Source organism: Triticum aestivum, chromosome 2B (genome assembly GCF_018294505.1).
Source record: "Triticum aestivum cultivar Chinese Spring chromosome 2B, IWGSC CS RefSeq v2.1, whole genome shotgun sequence".
Classification (NCBI taxonomy): Eukaryota; Viridiplantae; Streptophyta; class Magnoliopsida; order Poales; family Poaceae; genus Triticum; species Triticum aestivum.
Window position 1 is genome coordinate 470,019,543 of NC_057798.1, and position 16,524 is coordinate 470,036,066.

The following is a 16,524-nucleotide window of genomic DNA, read 5'->3' on the forward strand; positions in this document are numbered from 1 at the left end:
CTCTCATCTCAATCAGCCCATCGTATATCGTCATTATTGCCTTTCACTTGCACGATCGAACGGTGTGTATAATAATAATAGTGCACGTGCATTGGACTAAGCTGGAATCTGCAAGCATTCAATTCAAGAGAGAAGACAAAGTAATATGGGCTCTTGGTTAAATCAACAATCATGTATATTAGGGCCACTAAGCATTTTCAATATGGTCTTGTCCTCTCGACCCCCAAAGGAAAGAAAAGAAATAAAACTATTTACATGGGAAAGCTCCCAACAAGTAAAAAGAAGAATGAGAAATACTTTTGGGTTTTCATTTAATTGCTACTATAAGCATGCGAATTAAACTAACTATTTTTTTCTTTTTCTAAAGTTTATCAAACACACAAGAAGAAAGCTAGAAAAATAAATTAAACTAGCATGGATAATATAATGAAAAAGTATGAGCACCGACAACTAGAATAAGTGTGTGAACATGAATGTAATGTCGGTGAGAAATACATACTCCCCCAAGCTTGGGCTTTTGGCCTAAGTTGGTCTATGGCCAAGGATAGCCTGGCTGATATCCGAAGTTATAACTGGGGTCGTACTGAGATGCAGCAGCCATTGCCTCCTGAGCTGCGGCATGTTGGCGAGCTGCCTCCGCTCTCCTCTCGAGTTCGTTTGCCTCCTCCCTGGTGACAACATATCTTCGTTTTGCCTGGTAATCAAAAAGGGAAGGAGCAGGGAGAGTAACATGGACAGCGCGACGTCTGTCAAAGATTAGTCAATACTTGAGGAACTGTTCATTCCTCACAAGAAAATGATGACTCGTCATAGCGTCATAATGTAAATAGGCGGGAGGCAACTCAATATCACCCTCACGTGGAGGTATACCAAGATAATTAGCAACACAGGTCGCATAAATCCCTCCAAACAAATCTCCAGATAAACCATTATTATGCAACCTATGTGCAACAATAGCCCCCAAGTTATAATCTTTATTACCTAATACAACACTCTTGATAACACAAAGATCAGGGACACACATGTGACATGCTTCATCTTTACTGTTAATGCATCTACCAATGAAGAGAGCAAAATAATGTATAGCAGGAAAATGAATGCTCCCTATGGTAGCTTGTGCTATATCTCTAGATTCTCCTACAGTTTTACTAGCAAGAAAGTCTTTATATTCAGATTTACGGGGTTCATTAACACTACCCCACTGTGGGAGTTTGCAAGCAGTAGTAAAATCTTCTAAGTCCATGGTATATGATTGATCATAAATATCAAATAGGACACTTTGAGAATTACGCGAAAATGAAAATTTAAACCTTCTCACGAATGAATCAGTCAAATAGTAGTACTGAGGACACTTATCTTGCATGAAGTCCTCAAGATCGGCATTACACACATATGCATCAAATTCATCCTTGATGCATGCATTGACCATAAATTCTTCTGACGGCCATTCACAAGCCCGCACACCAGCTTCCCTTGATGGTTCATCATTTTGCTCACGCATTGCGCGCTTGGGTCCTTTCTTTGTTGAAGAACCACCTTGGTACATTTTCCTAGACATATTTATTCCTCTGAAAAAATTCTGAAATTTTAGTTACTTCAAAATAAAAGTGAATCAAACTAAACAAGATTGATAGCAACTACTCCCACAAGTGCCTAGAGCCTATATCATGCATTATGATTACTTGGGACCTCATAATTTTGACATGCAAGCTCAAGAACAGGGTCACCTGGGCAGCAAAAATTTGCAATGAATAAAGCACTAGAACAAAAACTAATTGGACCATTGGAGGAATCACATACCAAAGAACAATCTCCCAAAGCAATTTTGTGAATGGAGCTTTGAGCAATGAGATCGAAAATCACAGAAAAATGAGCTAGAACTCGTGCTTGAGCTGGATGGGGATTTTTTTTGGGAGGAAGATGAAGTGTGTGGGTGCAGGAATAAGTGGAGGGGGGCCACCATGGGCCCACAAGGCAGTGGGCGCGCCCAACAAGAGTGGGCGTGCCCTGGACCCTCGTGGCCAGGTGCTTACCCTCCTGCTGTGTTCTTAGTGCCTAAAATCCTCAAATATTCAATAAAAAATAATACTAAATTTGCAGGGCATTTGGAGAACATTTATTTTTGGGACATTTTTTATTACATGGATAATTCAGAAAACAGACAGATAATACTATTTTTCCTTTATTTATTCTAAATAACATAAAGTAAATAGAGGGTACAGAAGGTTGTGCCTTCTAGTTTTATCCATCTCATGATCATCAAAAGGAATCTACTAACAAGGTTGATCAAGTCTTATTAACAAACTCATTCCGGATAGCTAGGAACCGGAGAAATTTCGAATAACACTAGGTTACCTTAACGGGGATATGAACACCCCAATAATAAGTATCATATTTTTTCTTGGCAGTAGGAAGAGGAAATTCAAAACCTCCAATAATAATTGTTGGACTTTTTCCAATAGAATTGATGATATGAACTTGAGGTTGTTTCCTCGGAAAATGTACTGTATGCTCATTACCATTAACATGAAAAGTGACATTGCCTTTGTTGCAGTCAATAACAGCCCCTGCAGTATTCAAAAAGGGTCTACCAAGGATAATTGACATACTATCGTCCTCGGGAATATCAAGAATAACAAAGTCCGTTAAGATAGTGACATTTGCAACCACAGCACGCACATCCTCACAAATACCGACAGGTATAGCAGTTGATTTATCAGCCATTTGCAAAGATATTTCAGTAGGTGCCAACTTATTCAATTCAAGTCTACGATATAAAGAGAGAGGCATAACACTAACACTGGCTCCAAGACCACATAAAGCAGTTTTAACATAGTTTCTTTTAATGGAGCATGGTATAGTTGGTACTCCTAGATCTCCAAGTTTCTTAGGTACTCCAGCCTTAAAAGTATAATTAGCAAGCATGGTGGAAATTTCAGCTTTCGGTATCTTACTTTTATTTGTAATAATATCCTTCATATATTTAGCATAAGGATTTACTTTAAGCATATCAGTTAAGCGCATACGTAAGAAGATAGGTCTAATCATTTCAGCAAAGTCTCTCTTATCATAAGAAGATAGGTCAAATCCTCGTCATCCTTTTTCTTGGATGGCTTAGGAGGAAAAGGCATGGGTTTCTGAACCCATGGTTCTCTTTCTTTACCATGCTTCCTAGAAACAAAGTCTCTCTTATCATAATGTTGATTCTTTGATTGTGGGTTATCAAGATCAACAGTAGGTTCAATCTCTATATCATTATTATTGCTAGGTTGAGCATCAACATGAACATTATCATTAACATTATCACTAGGTCATGTTCATCACCTGATTGTGTTTCAGCATCAGAAATAGAAATATCATTGGGATTCTCAGGTGTGTCTACAACAGGTTCACTAGAAGCATGCAAAGTCCTATCATCTTTCTTTTTCTTCTTTTTAGAAGAACTAGGTGCCTCTAAATTATTTCTCTGAGAATCTTGCTCAATTCTCTTAGGGTGGCCTTCAGGATACAAGGGTTCCTGAGTCATTCTACCAGTTCTAGTAGCCACTCTAACAGCAAAGTCATGTTTATTATTTAATTCATCGAGCAAATCACTTTGAGCTTTAAGTACTTGCTTCGCTTGAGTGGTAACCATAGAGGCATATTTGCTAATGAGTTTAAGTTCACCTTTAAATCTAGCCATATAATCACTCATGCGTCCAATCATGTAAGCATTACTCTTTAATTCTCTACCAACATAAGCATTGAAACTTTCTTGTCTAGCCATAAAATCACCAAATTCATCTAAACATTGGCTAGGAAACTTAATAGACGGGATTTCAACTTTATCATATCTATAGAGAGAATTTACCTTTACAACCTGTGTCGGGGTATCAAGACAATGTGTTTCTTCGACAGGCAGTAGATTAAGACCATGTATTTCTTCAATAGAAGGTAAATTCTTAACATCTTTAGCTTTAATACCTTTTTCTTTCATAGATTTCTTTGACTCTTGCATATCTTGAGGATTGAGAAATAGAACACCTCTCTTCTTTGGAGTAGGTTTAGGAATAGGCTCAGTAGTTGGCTCAATTGGCTCAGGAATAGCCTCATGAATTGGCTCAGGAAGAGTCTAATTATTTTCATTAGCCAACATATTATTCAATAGCAATTCCGCTTGGTCGACTGTTCTTTCCCTGAAAACACAACCAGCACAACTATCCAAGTGGTCCTTGGAAGCATCAGTTAGTCCATTATAAAAGATATCAAGTATTTCATTTTTCTTAAGAGGGTGATCAGGCAAAGCATTAAGTAATCAGAGAAGCCTCCCCCAAGCTTGTGGGAGACTCTCTTCTTCAATTTGGACAAAATTATATATTTCCTGCAAGGCAGCTTGTTTCTTATGAGGAGGGAAATATTTAGCATAGAAGTAACAAATCATATCCCGGGGACTACGCACACAACCAGTATCAAGAGAATTAAACCAAGTTTTAGCATCACCCTTTAATGAGCACGGAAATATCTTAAGTATATAGTAGTAGCGAGATTTCTCATCATTAGTGAACAGGGTGGCTATATCATTCAAGTAGTAAGATGTGCCACAATAGTTTCAGATTCATAGCCATAAAAAGGATCAGATTCAACCAAAGTAATTATATCAGGATCAACAGAGAATTCATAATCCTTATCAGTAAGAAAGATAGGTGAAGTAGCAAAAGCAGGGTCATATTTTATTCTAGCATTCACAGATTGCTGCTTCCATTTAGCTAATAACTTCTTAAGATCATATCTATCATTGCAAGCAAGAATAGCTCTAGCAGATTCTTCATCCATAACATAACCCTCAGGAACAGAGGCAATTCATATTTAGGGGGAGAACCTTCATCATCACTATCTTCAATAATTTCATCATCTATAATTTCATTTTCTCTAACCCTAGCAAGTTGTTCATCAAGATATTCACCTAATGGCACAGTAGTATCAAGCATAGAAGTAGTTTCATCATAAGTATCATGCATAGCAGAAGTGGCATCATCAATAACATGCGACATATCAGAATTCATAGCAGTAGCAGGTTTAGGTGTCGCGAGCTTACTCAAAACAAAAGGAGAATCTAGTGCAGAGCTAGATGGCAGTTCCTTACCTCCCTCGTAGTTGAGGGAAAAATCTTAGTTCTTTCGTCTTTCAAGTTCTTCATAGTGATCAGCAGATATAAATCCCAAGTGACTCAAAGAATAGAGCTATGCTCCCCGGCAACGGCACCAGAAAATAGTCCTGATAACCCACAAGTATAGGGGATCGCAACAGTTTTCGAGGGTAGAGTATTCAACCCAAATTTATTGATTCGACACAAGGGGAGACAAAGAGTATTCTCAAGTATTAGCAGTTGAGTTGTCATTCAACCACACCTGGATAAATTAGTATCTGCAGCAAAGTATTTAGTAGCAAAGTAGTATGATAGTAATGGTAACAGTGTTAAAAGTAATAGTAGCAGTTTTGCAGTAATTGTAATATTAGCAACGGTAAAGTAAATAAGCAAAGCACAACATGTGAAAAGATCATGGGCATTGGATTAGTGATGGATAATTATGTCGGATGCGATTCCTCATGTAATAGTTATAACATAGGGTGACATGGAACTAGCTCCAGTTCATCAATGTAATGTAGGCATGTATTCCGAATATAGTCATACGTGCTTATGGAAAAGAACTTGCATGACATCTTTTGTCCTACCCTCCCGTGGCAGCGGGGTCCTAGTGGAAACTAAGGGATATTAAGGCCTCCTTTTAATAGAGTACCGGACCAAAGCATTAACACATAGTGAATACATGAACTCCTTAGACTACGGTCATCACCGAGCAGTATCCCGATTATTGTCACTTCAGGGTTGTCGGATCATAACACATAATAGGTGACTATAGACTTGGAAGATAGGATCAAGAACTCACATATATTCATGAAAACATAATAGGTTCAGATATGAAATCATGGCACTCGGGCCCTAGTGACAAGCATTAAGCATAGCAAAGTCATAGCAACATCAATCTCAGAACATAGTGGATACTAGGGATCAAACCCTAATAAAACTAACTTGATTACATGGTAAATCTCATCCAACCCATCACCGTCTAGCAAGCCTACGATGGAATTAGTCACGCACGACGGTGAGCATCATGAAATTGGTGATGGAGGATTGATACGTCTCCAACGTATCTATAATTTTTGAATGCTCCATGCTACTTTATCTACTGTTTTGGACTATATTGGGCTTTATTTTCCACTTTTATATTATTTCTGGGAAAAACCTATTAACCGAAGGCCCAACCCAGAATTGCTGTTTTTTGCCTATTTTAGTATTTCAAAGAAACAGAATATCAAATGGAATAAAACCTTCGGGAACGCAATTTTCTCACCGAACGTGATCCAGGAGACTTGGACCCTACTCCAGGAAGTGCCAGAGGAGGTCACGAGGGTGGAGGGCGCCCCCCCCCCCGGCGCGCCCCCTGCCTCATGGGCCCCCTGTTGCTCCACCGACGTATTCCTTCCTCCTACATATACCTACGTACCCCCCTCAAATCAGATATGGAGCCAAAAACCTAATTCCTCCGCCGCAACCTTCTGTATCCGCGAGATCCCATCTTGGGGCCTGTTCCAGAGCTCCGCCGGAGAGGGCATCTACCATGGAGGGCTTCTACATCAACACCATAGCCTCTCCGATGAAGTGTGAGTAGTTTACTTCAAATCTTCGGGTCCATAGCTAGTAGCTAGATGGCTTCTTCTCTCTTTTTGGATCTCAATACAATGTTCTCCCCCTCTCTTGTGGAGATCTATTCGATGTAATCTTCTTTTTGCGGTGTGTTTGTTGAGACCAATGAATTGTGGGTTTATAATCCAGCTTATCTATGAATAATATTTGATTCTTCTCTGAATTATTTTATGTATGATTGAGTTATCTTTGCAAGTATCATCGAATTATCCATTTGGTTTGGCCAACTAGATTGGTAGTTCGTGCAATGGGAGAAGTGTTTAGCTTTGGGTTCAATCTTGCGGTGTCCTTACCAAGTGACAGAAAGGGTTGCAAGGCACGTATTGCATTGTTGCCATCGAGGATAACAAGATGTTTTTTTATCATATTGCATGAATTTATCCCTCTACATCATGTCATCTTGCTTAAGGCGTTACTCTCTTTTTAACTTAATACTCTAGATGCATGCTGGATAGCGGTCGATGAGTGGAGTAATAGTAGTAGATGCAGAATCGTTTCGATCTACTTGTCTTGGACGTGATGCCTATATACATGATCATACCTAGATAATCTCATAATTATTCGCTTTTCTATCAATTGCTCAACAGTAATTTGTTCACCCACCGTAGAATACTTATGCTCTTGAGAGAAGCCACTAGTGAAACCTATGGCCCCCGGGTCTATTCTCATCATATCAATCTCCATTACTTTATTACTTGCTTTGTTTTTACTTTGCCTTTTACTTTTCACTTTGCATCTCTATATAAAAAATACCAAAAATATTATTTATCATCTCTATCAGATCTCACCCTCGTAAGTGACCTGAAGGGATTGACAACCCCTAATCGCGTTGGTTGCGAGTATCTATCATTTTGTGTAGGTACGAGGGACTCGTGCATGATATCCTACTAGATTGATACCTTGGTTCTCAAAAACTGAGGGAAATACTTACGCTACTTTACTGCATCATCCTCTCCTCTTCGGGAAAATCCAACGCAGTGCTCAAGAGGTTGCAAGAAGAATTTCTGGCGCCATTGCCGGGGAGTTTGTGCAAAAGTCAACCATACCAAGTACCCATCACAATCCCTATCTCTCGCATTACATTATTTGCCTCTCGTTTTCCTCTCCCCCACTTCACCCTTGCCGTTTTATTCGCCCTCTCTTTCCCAATCTCCTCCTCTCTTTCCCTTTCGCTTTTTTCTCCGTTGCCTTTTTGTTTGCTCGTGTGTTAGTTTGCTTGCTTGTCATCATGACTAGTCTCCTATCTTCTCCGCTATCTCCCGAGAATGAAGTTTTAAATTTTAAACAAAGGGAGGGAGAAAATCTAAAAGACGCTTGGTATAGAATTTGCAATGCTCAAAATAGATCTACCAGGAAGCAATCTACTTCTGTTCTTCTTCATAATTTTTCTGTAGGTGCTAATCCTTGGTTTAGATATATCCTTGATACAATTACCGGAGGGAATTTCTTGGGTAGCCATACTTTTGATTCTTACAATGCTTTAATAGATTTATTTGGCTCACCAGCTTCGTTGATTAATGGAACTATGTTAACTTTCGAGCATGTTATGCAAAGACTTGAAATTATCGAGAATAAAGTTGCTACCATTGAATCAATTGAAAATCTTGATAAAAAGATCCACAATCAAATTACCCAATATGGATCTAAGGTAGGAACGACTTTGAAAAATATTAAAGAAAAAGAACCCATAGTTAACGAGAGAATAAATCTAGATTCCACAAGAATCGATAAACTAGAGGGTATCATTACCAACTTGGGAACCGCTTTTTCTTCCATTCAAAACACTCCAAGTTCGTCCACTAAAAAACCTAAGCTTATTTATGTTCCTAAGAGTAAGGATGAATCATCTAGTAAGGAAATTGCGGATCTTAAATCTATGAGTGTTCATCCGAATCTTTTTGCCATCATTAAGGAACCCTTTGCTATGAAAGAATTTTTTGATCTTACACCTAAGAGTTTGATAATTACTATAAAGAAAGAAATTTCTAAAAAAGATAGATGCCCCATTGAAGAATTGCCTACCAAAGATGGTAATACCTAGTTCTATCCTTGCTTTTATGCCTAGCTAAGGGCGTTAAACGATAGCGCTTGTTGGGAGGCAACCCAATTTTATTTTGTATTTTTTGTTTTTGCTTCTGTTTAGGAATAAATAATCCATCTACTTTCTGTTTAGATGTGGTTTTATGTTTTAATTAGTGTTTGTGCCAAGTAGAACCTATAGGAAAAGCTATGATGATAGTTGATTTGATTCTGCTGAAAAATAGAAACTTTGCGCTCACGAGAAACAATTCAATAAATCACAAAAACGTGCTTTTGCATTGATTCTTTTTGATGCTGATCAATAAACAAATTTTCCAGTACTTCCTATTTTGGTAGAATTTTTAGAGTTCCAGAAGTTTGCTTTAGTTACAGATTTCTACAGACTGTTCTGTTTTTGACAGATTCTGTTTTTCGTGTGTTGTTTGCTTATTTCAATGCATCTATGGCTAATAAATTAGTTTATAAACCATAAGGAAGTTGTAATACAGTAGGTTTAACACCAATATAAATAAATAATGAGTTCATTACAGTACCTTAAAGTAGTCTTTTGTTTTCTTTCACTAACGGAGCTCACAAGATTTCTATTGAGTTTTGTGTTGTGAAGTTTTCAAGTTTTGGGTGAATTCTTTTGATGGATTATGGAACAAAGAGTGGCAAGAGCCTAAGCTTGGGGATGCCCATGGCACCCCCAAGATAATCCAAGGACACCAAAAAGTCAAAGCTTGGGGATGCCCCGGAATGCATCCCCTCTTTGGTCTACTTCCATCAGTAATTTACTTGGAGCTATATTTTTATTCACCACATGTTATGTGTTTTGCTTGGAGCGTCTTGTATTATTTGCGTCTTTGCTTGTTAGTTTACCACAATCATCCTTGCTGTACACACCTTTTGAGAGAGCCATACATGATTTGGAATTTACTAGAATACTCTATGTGCTTCACTTATATCTTTTGAGCTTGATAGTTTTTGCTCATAGTGCTTCACTTATATCTTTTGAGCGTAATAATTTTTGCTCTAGTACTTCACTTAGATCTTTTAGAGCATGGTGGTGGATTTGTTTTAAATAAAATATTGATCTCTCATGATTCACTTAGATTATTTTGAGAGTTGTTAAGAGCATGGTAATTTGCTTAATGTTAATATACTTGGTATTCAAGATTTGTGAAACTTTCTTTTGAGTGCGTTGAATACTAAGATAAGTTTGATGCTTGATAATTGTTTTGAGATATGGAGGTGATAATATCAAAGAAATGCTAGTTGGGGTGATTACGAATTTAAAGAATGCTTGTGTTGAAGTTTGTGATTCCCGTAGCATGCACGTATGGTGAACCGCTTTGTGATGAAGTCGGAGCACAATTTTATTTATTGATTGTCTTCCTTATGAGTGGCAGTCGGGGACGAGTGATGGTCTTTTCCTACCAATCTATCCCCCTAGGAGTATGCGTTTAGTGCTTTGTTTTTTGATGACTTGTAAATTTTTGCAACAAGTGCATGAGTTCTTTTGATTAATACTTGAGTCCATGGATTATACGCACTCTCACCCTTCCACCATTGCTAGCCTCTCTAATACCGCACACTTTTCGCCGGTATCATACACCCACCATATACCTTCCTCAAAACAGCCACCATACCTACCTATCATGGCATTTCCATAGCCATTCCGAAATATATTGCCATGCAACTTTCCACCGTTCCGTTTATATGACACACATTACTTTTGTCATATTGCTTTTTGCATGAACATGCAGTTGACATTGTATTTGTGGCAAGGCCACCTTCATAATTTTCATACATGTCGCTCTTGATTCATTGCATATCTCGGTACACCGCCGGAGGCATTCATATAGAGTCATATTTTGTTCTAAGTATCAAGTTGTAATTGTTCAGTTGTAAGAAAAATAAAAGTGTGATGATCCTCATTATTAGAGCATTGTCCCAGTGAGGAAAGGATGATGGAGACTATGATTCCCCCATAAGTCGGGATGAGACTCCGGACTTTATGAAAAATAAAAGAGGCCAAATAAGCCCACCAAAAAAATATGAGAGAAAAAGAGAGAAGGGACAATGCTACTATCCTTTTTCCACACTTGTGCTTCAAAGTAGCACCATGATCTTCATGATAGAGAGTCTCATATGTTGTCACTTTTGAAAGTGCTAGTATCGACTAGAGGGGGGGGGGGTGAATAGGCGATTTTTATGAAAGTATTCAAAACTTAGAAGTTTCGAAGACAAACAACAGAAATGACCTAGTTGATATGCAGCGGAAGATAAACTACCATAAGCAAGCCATAGTCAAATATGCAATGATATGAAAGTACAGGACTAATAGCAGCTAAGTAGTAAGGATCGGGATGGAAGATAGTGTGAAGCCAATCAGCAGTAGTAGTCAAGCAATGAAGTCAAACAGATACACAGATAGGCAGTGACTTCACGAAGACAAACTTAAGTAAAGGATGGAAAGGGATAGAACCAGTCGCTTGTTGAAGACACATGATTTGTTGGACCAGTTCCAGTTGCTGTGATAACTGTACGTCTGGTTAGGGAGGCTGAGATTTAACTCAGAAGACCGTGTCTTCACCTTATTCCCCTTGAGATAAGGACACCCAGTCCTCGCCCAATCACTTTGGTAAGTCTTCAAGGTAGACTTCCAAACCTTCACAGACTTTGTTCACCGGCAATCCACAATGACTCTTGGATGCTCAGAACGCGACGCCTAACTGGCTGGAGGATACACAGTCCTCAAGTGTAATAAGTCTTCAGGTCACACAGACAGAAAGACTTCAGTGATGCCTAACACTCTTTGGCTCTGGGTGTTTGGGCTTTATCCTCGCAAGGATTTGTCTCTCTCAAATGCTTCGATGTGGGTTGCTCTCAAACGACAAAAGCCGTGCACTAGCTCTGAGCAGCCACCAATTTATGGTGTAGGGGGTGGGCTATTTATAGCCACAAGGCAACCCGACCTGATTTGTCCGAAATGACCCTACGTCACTAAGGAACTGACACGTGTTCCAACGGTCAGATTTCAAACACACGCGGCAACTTTACTTGGGCTACAAGCAAAGCTGACTCATCCAGCTCTTGATAAGATTTGCTCTCATTGTCTTCGCTCGAAGACATAGGATTTGGGTTGAGCATCACTTCAGTCACTCTACCTTAGTTCACTTGGACCCCACTTAACAGTACGGTGGTTCCTATGACTCAACAAAGAAGAAAAGGAAACAACGAAACCACACAGTCTTCGCGCTCCATAGTCTTTACGCAATGTATTCTCATGTCATAGTCTTCAATATGAATATCTTCTCATACCACCATTGTCTTCAATGTCTTCATACATTTTTAGGGGTCATCTCCGGTAGGTAAACCGAATCAATGAGGGACACTACCTGCGTTATCCTGCAATTCTTACAAACGCATTAGTCCCTCAACCAACTTTGTCGTCAATACTCCAAAACCAACTAGGGGTGGCACTAGATGCACTTACAACTTTCATATACTAGTGGGATTTTTTCATTATAGAACTTGGCTTGTATATTCCAATGATGGGCTTCCTCAAAAGTACCCTAGGTCTTCGTGAGCAAGCAAGTTGGATGCACACCCACTTAGTTTCTTTTGTTGAGCTTTCATATACTTATAGCTCTAGTGCATCCGTTGCATGGCAATCCCTACTCACTCACATTGATATCTATTAATGGGCATCTCCATAGCCCGTTGATACGCCTAGTTGATGTGAGACTATCTTCCCCTTTTTGTCTTCTCCACAACCACCATTCTATTCCACCTATAGTGATATGTCCATGGCTCACGCTCATGTATTGTGTGAAAGTTGAAAAAGTTTGAGATTACTAAAGTATGAAACAATTGCTTGGCTCATCATCGGGGTTGTGCATGATTAAATACTTTGTGTGATGAAGATAGAGCTTAGCTAGGCTATATGATTGTGTAGGGATAACTTTCCTTAACCATGCTATTTTGAGAAGACATGATTGCTTTAATTTGTATGCTTGAAGTATTATTACTTTTATGTCAATATGAACTTTTGTCTTGAATCTTTCGGATCTGAATATTCATGTCACAATTAAGAAGATTTACATTGAAATTATGCCAAAGTATCACTCCGGATCAAAAATTCTTTTTTATCATTTACCTACTCGAGGACGAGCAGGAATTAAGCTTGGGGATGCTTGATACGTCTCCAACGTATCTATAATTTTTGATTTCTCCATGCTACTTTATCTACTGTTTTGGACTATATTGGGCTTTATTTTCCACTTTTATATTATTTTTGGGACTAACCTATTAACCGGAGGCCCAGCCCAGAATTGTTGTTTTTTGCCTATTTCAGTATTTCGAAGAAACAAAATATCAAACGGAGTCCAAACGGAATAAAACCTTCAGGAACGTGATTTTCTCACCGAACGTGATCCAGGAGACTTGGACCCTACTCCAAGAAGTGCCAGAGGAGGTCACGAGGGTGGAGGGCGCCCCCTGGGTGCGCCCCTGCCTCGTGGGCCCCCTGTTGCTCCACCGACGTACTCCTTCCTCCTACATATACCTACGTACCCCCGTCAGATCAGATATGGAGCCAAAAACCTAATTCCACCACCGCAACCTTCTGTATCCGCGAGATCCCATCTTGGGGCCTGTTCTGGAGCTCCGCTGGAGAGGGCATCTACCACGGAGGGCTTCTACATCAACACCATAGCCTCTCCGATGAAGTGTGAGTAGTTTACTTCAGACCTTCGGGTCCATAGCTAGTAGCTAGATGTCTTCTTCTCTCTTTTTGGATCTCAATACAATGTTCTCCCCCTCTCTTGTGGAGATCTATTCGATGTAATCTTCTTTTTGCAGTGTGTTTGTTGAGACCGATGAATTGTGGGTTTATGATACAGCTTATCTATGAATAATATTTGATTCTTCTCTGAATTCTTTTATGTATGATTGAGTTATCTTTGCAAGTCTCTTCGAATTATCCGTTTGGTTTGGCCAACTAGATTGGTAGTTCTTGCAATGGGAGAAGTGTTTAGCTTTGGGTTCAATCTTGCGGTGTCCTTACCCAGTGACAGAAAGGGTTGCAAGGCACGTATTGCATTGTTGCCATCGAGGATAACAAGATGGTTTTTTATCATATTGCATGAATTTATCCCTCTACATCATGTCATCTTGCTTAAGGCGTTACTCTGTTTTTAACTTAATACTCTAGATGCATGCTGGATAGCGGTCGATGAGTGGAGTAATAGTAGTAGATGCAGAATCGTTTCGATCTACTTGTCTTGGACGTGATGCCTATATACATGATCATACCTAGATAATCTCATAATTATTCGCTTTTCTATCAATTGCTCAACAGTAATTTGTTCACCCACCGTAGAATACTTATGCTCTTGAGAGAAGCCACTAGTGAAACCTATGGCCCCCGGGTCTATTCTCATCATATCAATCTCCATTACTTTATTACTTGCTTTGTTTTTACTTTGCCTTTTACTTTTCACTTTGCACCTCTATATAAAAAATACCAAAAATATTATTTATCATCTCTATCAGATCTCACCCTCGTAAGTGACCTGAAGGGATTGACAACCCCTAATCGCGTTGTTGCGAGTAGCTATCGTTTTGTGTAGGTACGAGGGACTCGTGCGTGATCTCCTACTGGATTGATACCTTGGTTCTCAAAAACCGAGGGAAATACTTACGCTACTTTACTGCATCATCCTCTCCTCTTCGGGGAAATCCAACGCAGTGCTCAAGAGGTAGCAAGGATGGTTGATGATGACGACGATGACGAATCCCCCTCTCCGGAGCCCCAAACGGACTCCAGATCAGCCCTCCCGAGAGAGATTAGGGCTTGGCGGCGGCTCCGTATCGTAAAATGCGATGAAACTTTCTCTCTGATTTTTTTTCTCCGCGAAAGAAAATATATAGAGTTGGAGTTGAGGTCGGTGGCCATCCAGGGGGCCCACGAGGCAGGGGGCGCGCCCAGGGGGAGGGGGCGCCCCCCACCCTCGTGGACAGGGTGTGGGCCCCCTGGCCTTGATTCTTTCGCCAGTATTTTTTATATTTTCCAAAAGTTATCTCCGTGGATTATCAGGCCAAGAACTTCTGTTTTCTGCACAAATATAACACCATGGCAGTTCTGCTGAAAACAACGTCAGTCCAGGTTAGTTTCATTCAAATCATGCAAGTTAGAGTCCAAAACAAGGGCAAAAGTGTTTGGAAAAGTAGATACGTTGGAGACGTATCAGTGGTCAACATGGTCAAGGAATGACTTCCATCGGAAGTGTAATGTACGTGGAGAGGCTGACAGCTGGGTCCACGCCCGCAGCAAGGAAGTGCCTCCTTATTACGCGGAAAAAAATGATTACTCCACCTGACAGGAGGGACCCACCGGACGGGCCACCGTATTTTGCGAAAAAACGTTTTCCCCCTGACTGCTGGGACCCAGCTGACGGGCCACCGTATTTCGTGAAAAAAACGTCCCCCCCGCTGTCAGCTCGGACCCACCGGGAGTGCCTCCTTATTAAGCAGAAAAAAATGAATACTCCCCCTACTACCTGGGACCCACCTTGGTGGGAGCCTGACTGTGGGCCTACTAAGTTGACGGGGACAGAGGGCTTTGTCAACTTAGTCAATATGAACTATTCTAGCTCTAGTGACCGTACGATGTCCATCCAATGGCCATAGTGCTTCTTCAACCTCTGGTCTTCTTGCTCCAGCTGCCCAAAGCAGCGCCGGTCATGCCACGTGCTCCTGCCTCTCGTGGCCGGCTATGATGCCGCGGAGGCCTCACCGCCCCCTACTACTCCCGCCGCTGGCCAGGCCATCCCTCTACTCACCCATACCCCCTATTATTCTGCAGCGATGGCAGCCTCACACCGCAGCCGAACGAGTGAACCCTCATACTCCTCTACGCGTGGGCATCCACTATCGCGTCTTCCTCGGCTCCATATCATCCCCTTCCCAGGCCTTGCCGTCGTCCACCACCCTGGTGCTCTCGGCGCGGCGTGGTCAACATGGTCAAGGAACGACTTCCATCGGAAGAGTACTATACGTGGAGAGGCTGACAGCTGGGTCCATGGCGGCCGCAAGGAAGTGCCTCCTTATTACGCGCAAAATAATTATTCCTCCACCTGAAAGCAGGGACCCACCGGACGGACCACCTTATTTCGCAAAAAAATGTTTCCCCCTGACTGCTGGGACCCACCAGCTACATCTTCGCACGCAAGGAAGTGCGTCCGAAAAAAAACGATTCGCCCCCCTGACTGCTGGGACCCACCAGCTACATCTTCGCATGCAAGGAAGTGCGTCCGGGCAAAAAATAAAAAAACAATTCGCCGCCCTGACTGTTGGGATCCACCATCTACATCTTTGCACGCAAGGAAGTGTCTGACAGTCGGGACCCACCTGGTCGAAGCGTACGTAGCATTGTCATTCTGGTCATGAACGTGTATGTACATACTGGTGGATGTAGAGGCGTGCATGTGATGTAGTAGAGGCGCGCACGTAGCATGTACACGTACGTACAACGGCCAGGGTGCAAGAAAGAATACGACCACCTACATACATACGGACGGGGTCTCGAACACCTACTCGCGCATGTATACGGCCAGGGCTCGTGTACATGGCTGGGTCGGAACGGAGAAACTGCGTCGTTATCGTGTTCATGGGGAGGCAACGGAATGCGTCGTGTTCATCGGGAGGCAACGGAATGCGTCCTGTTCATCGGGAGGCAACGGAACGTGCGG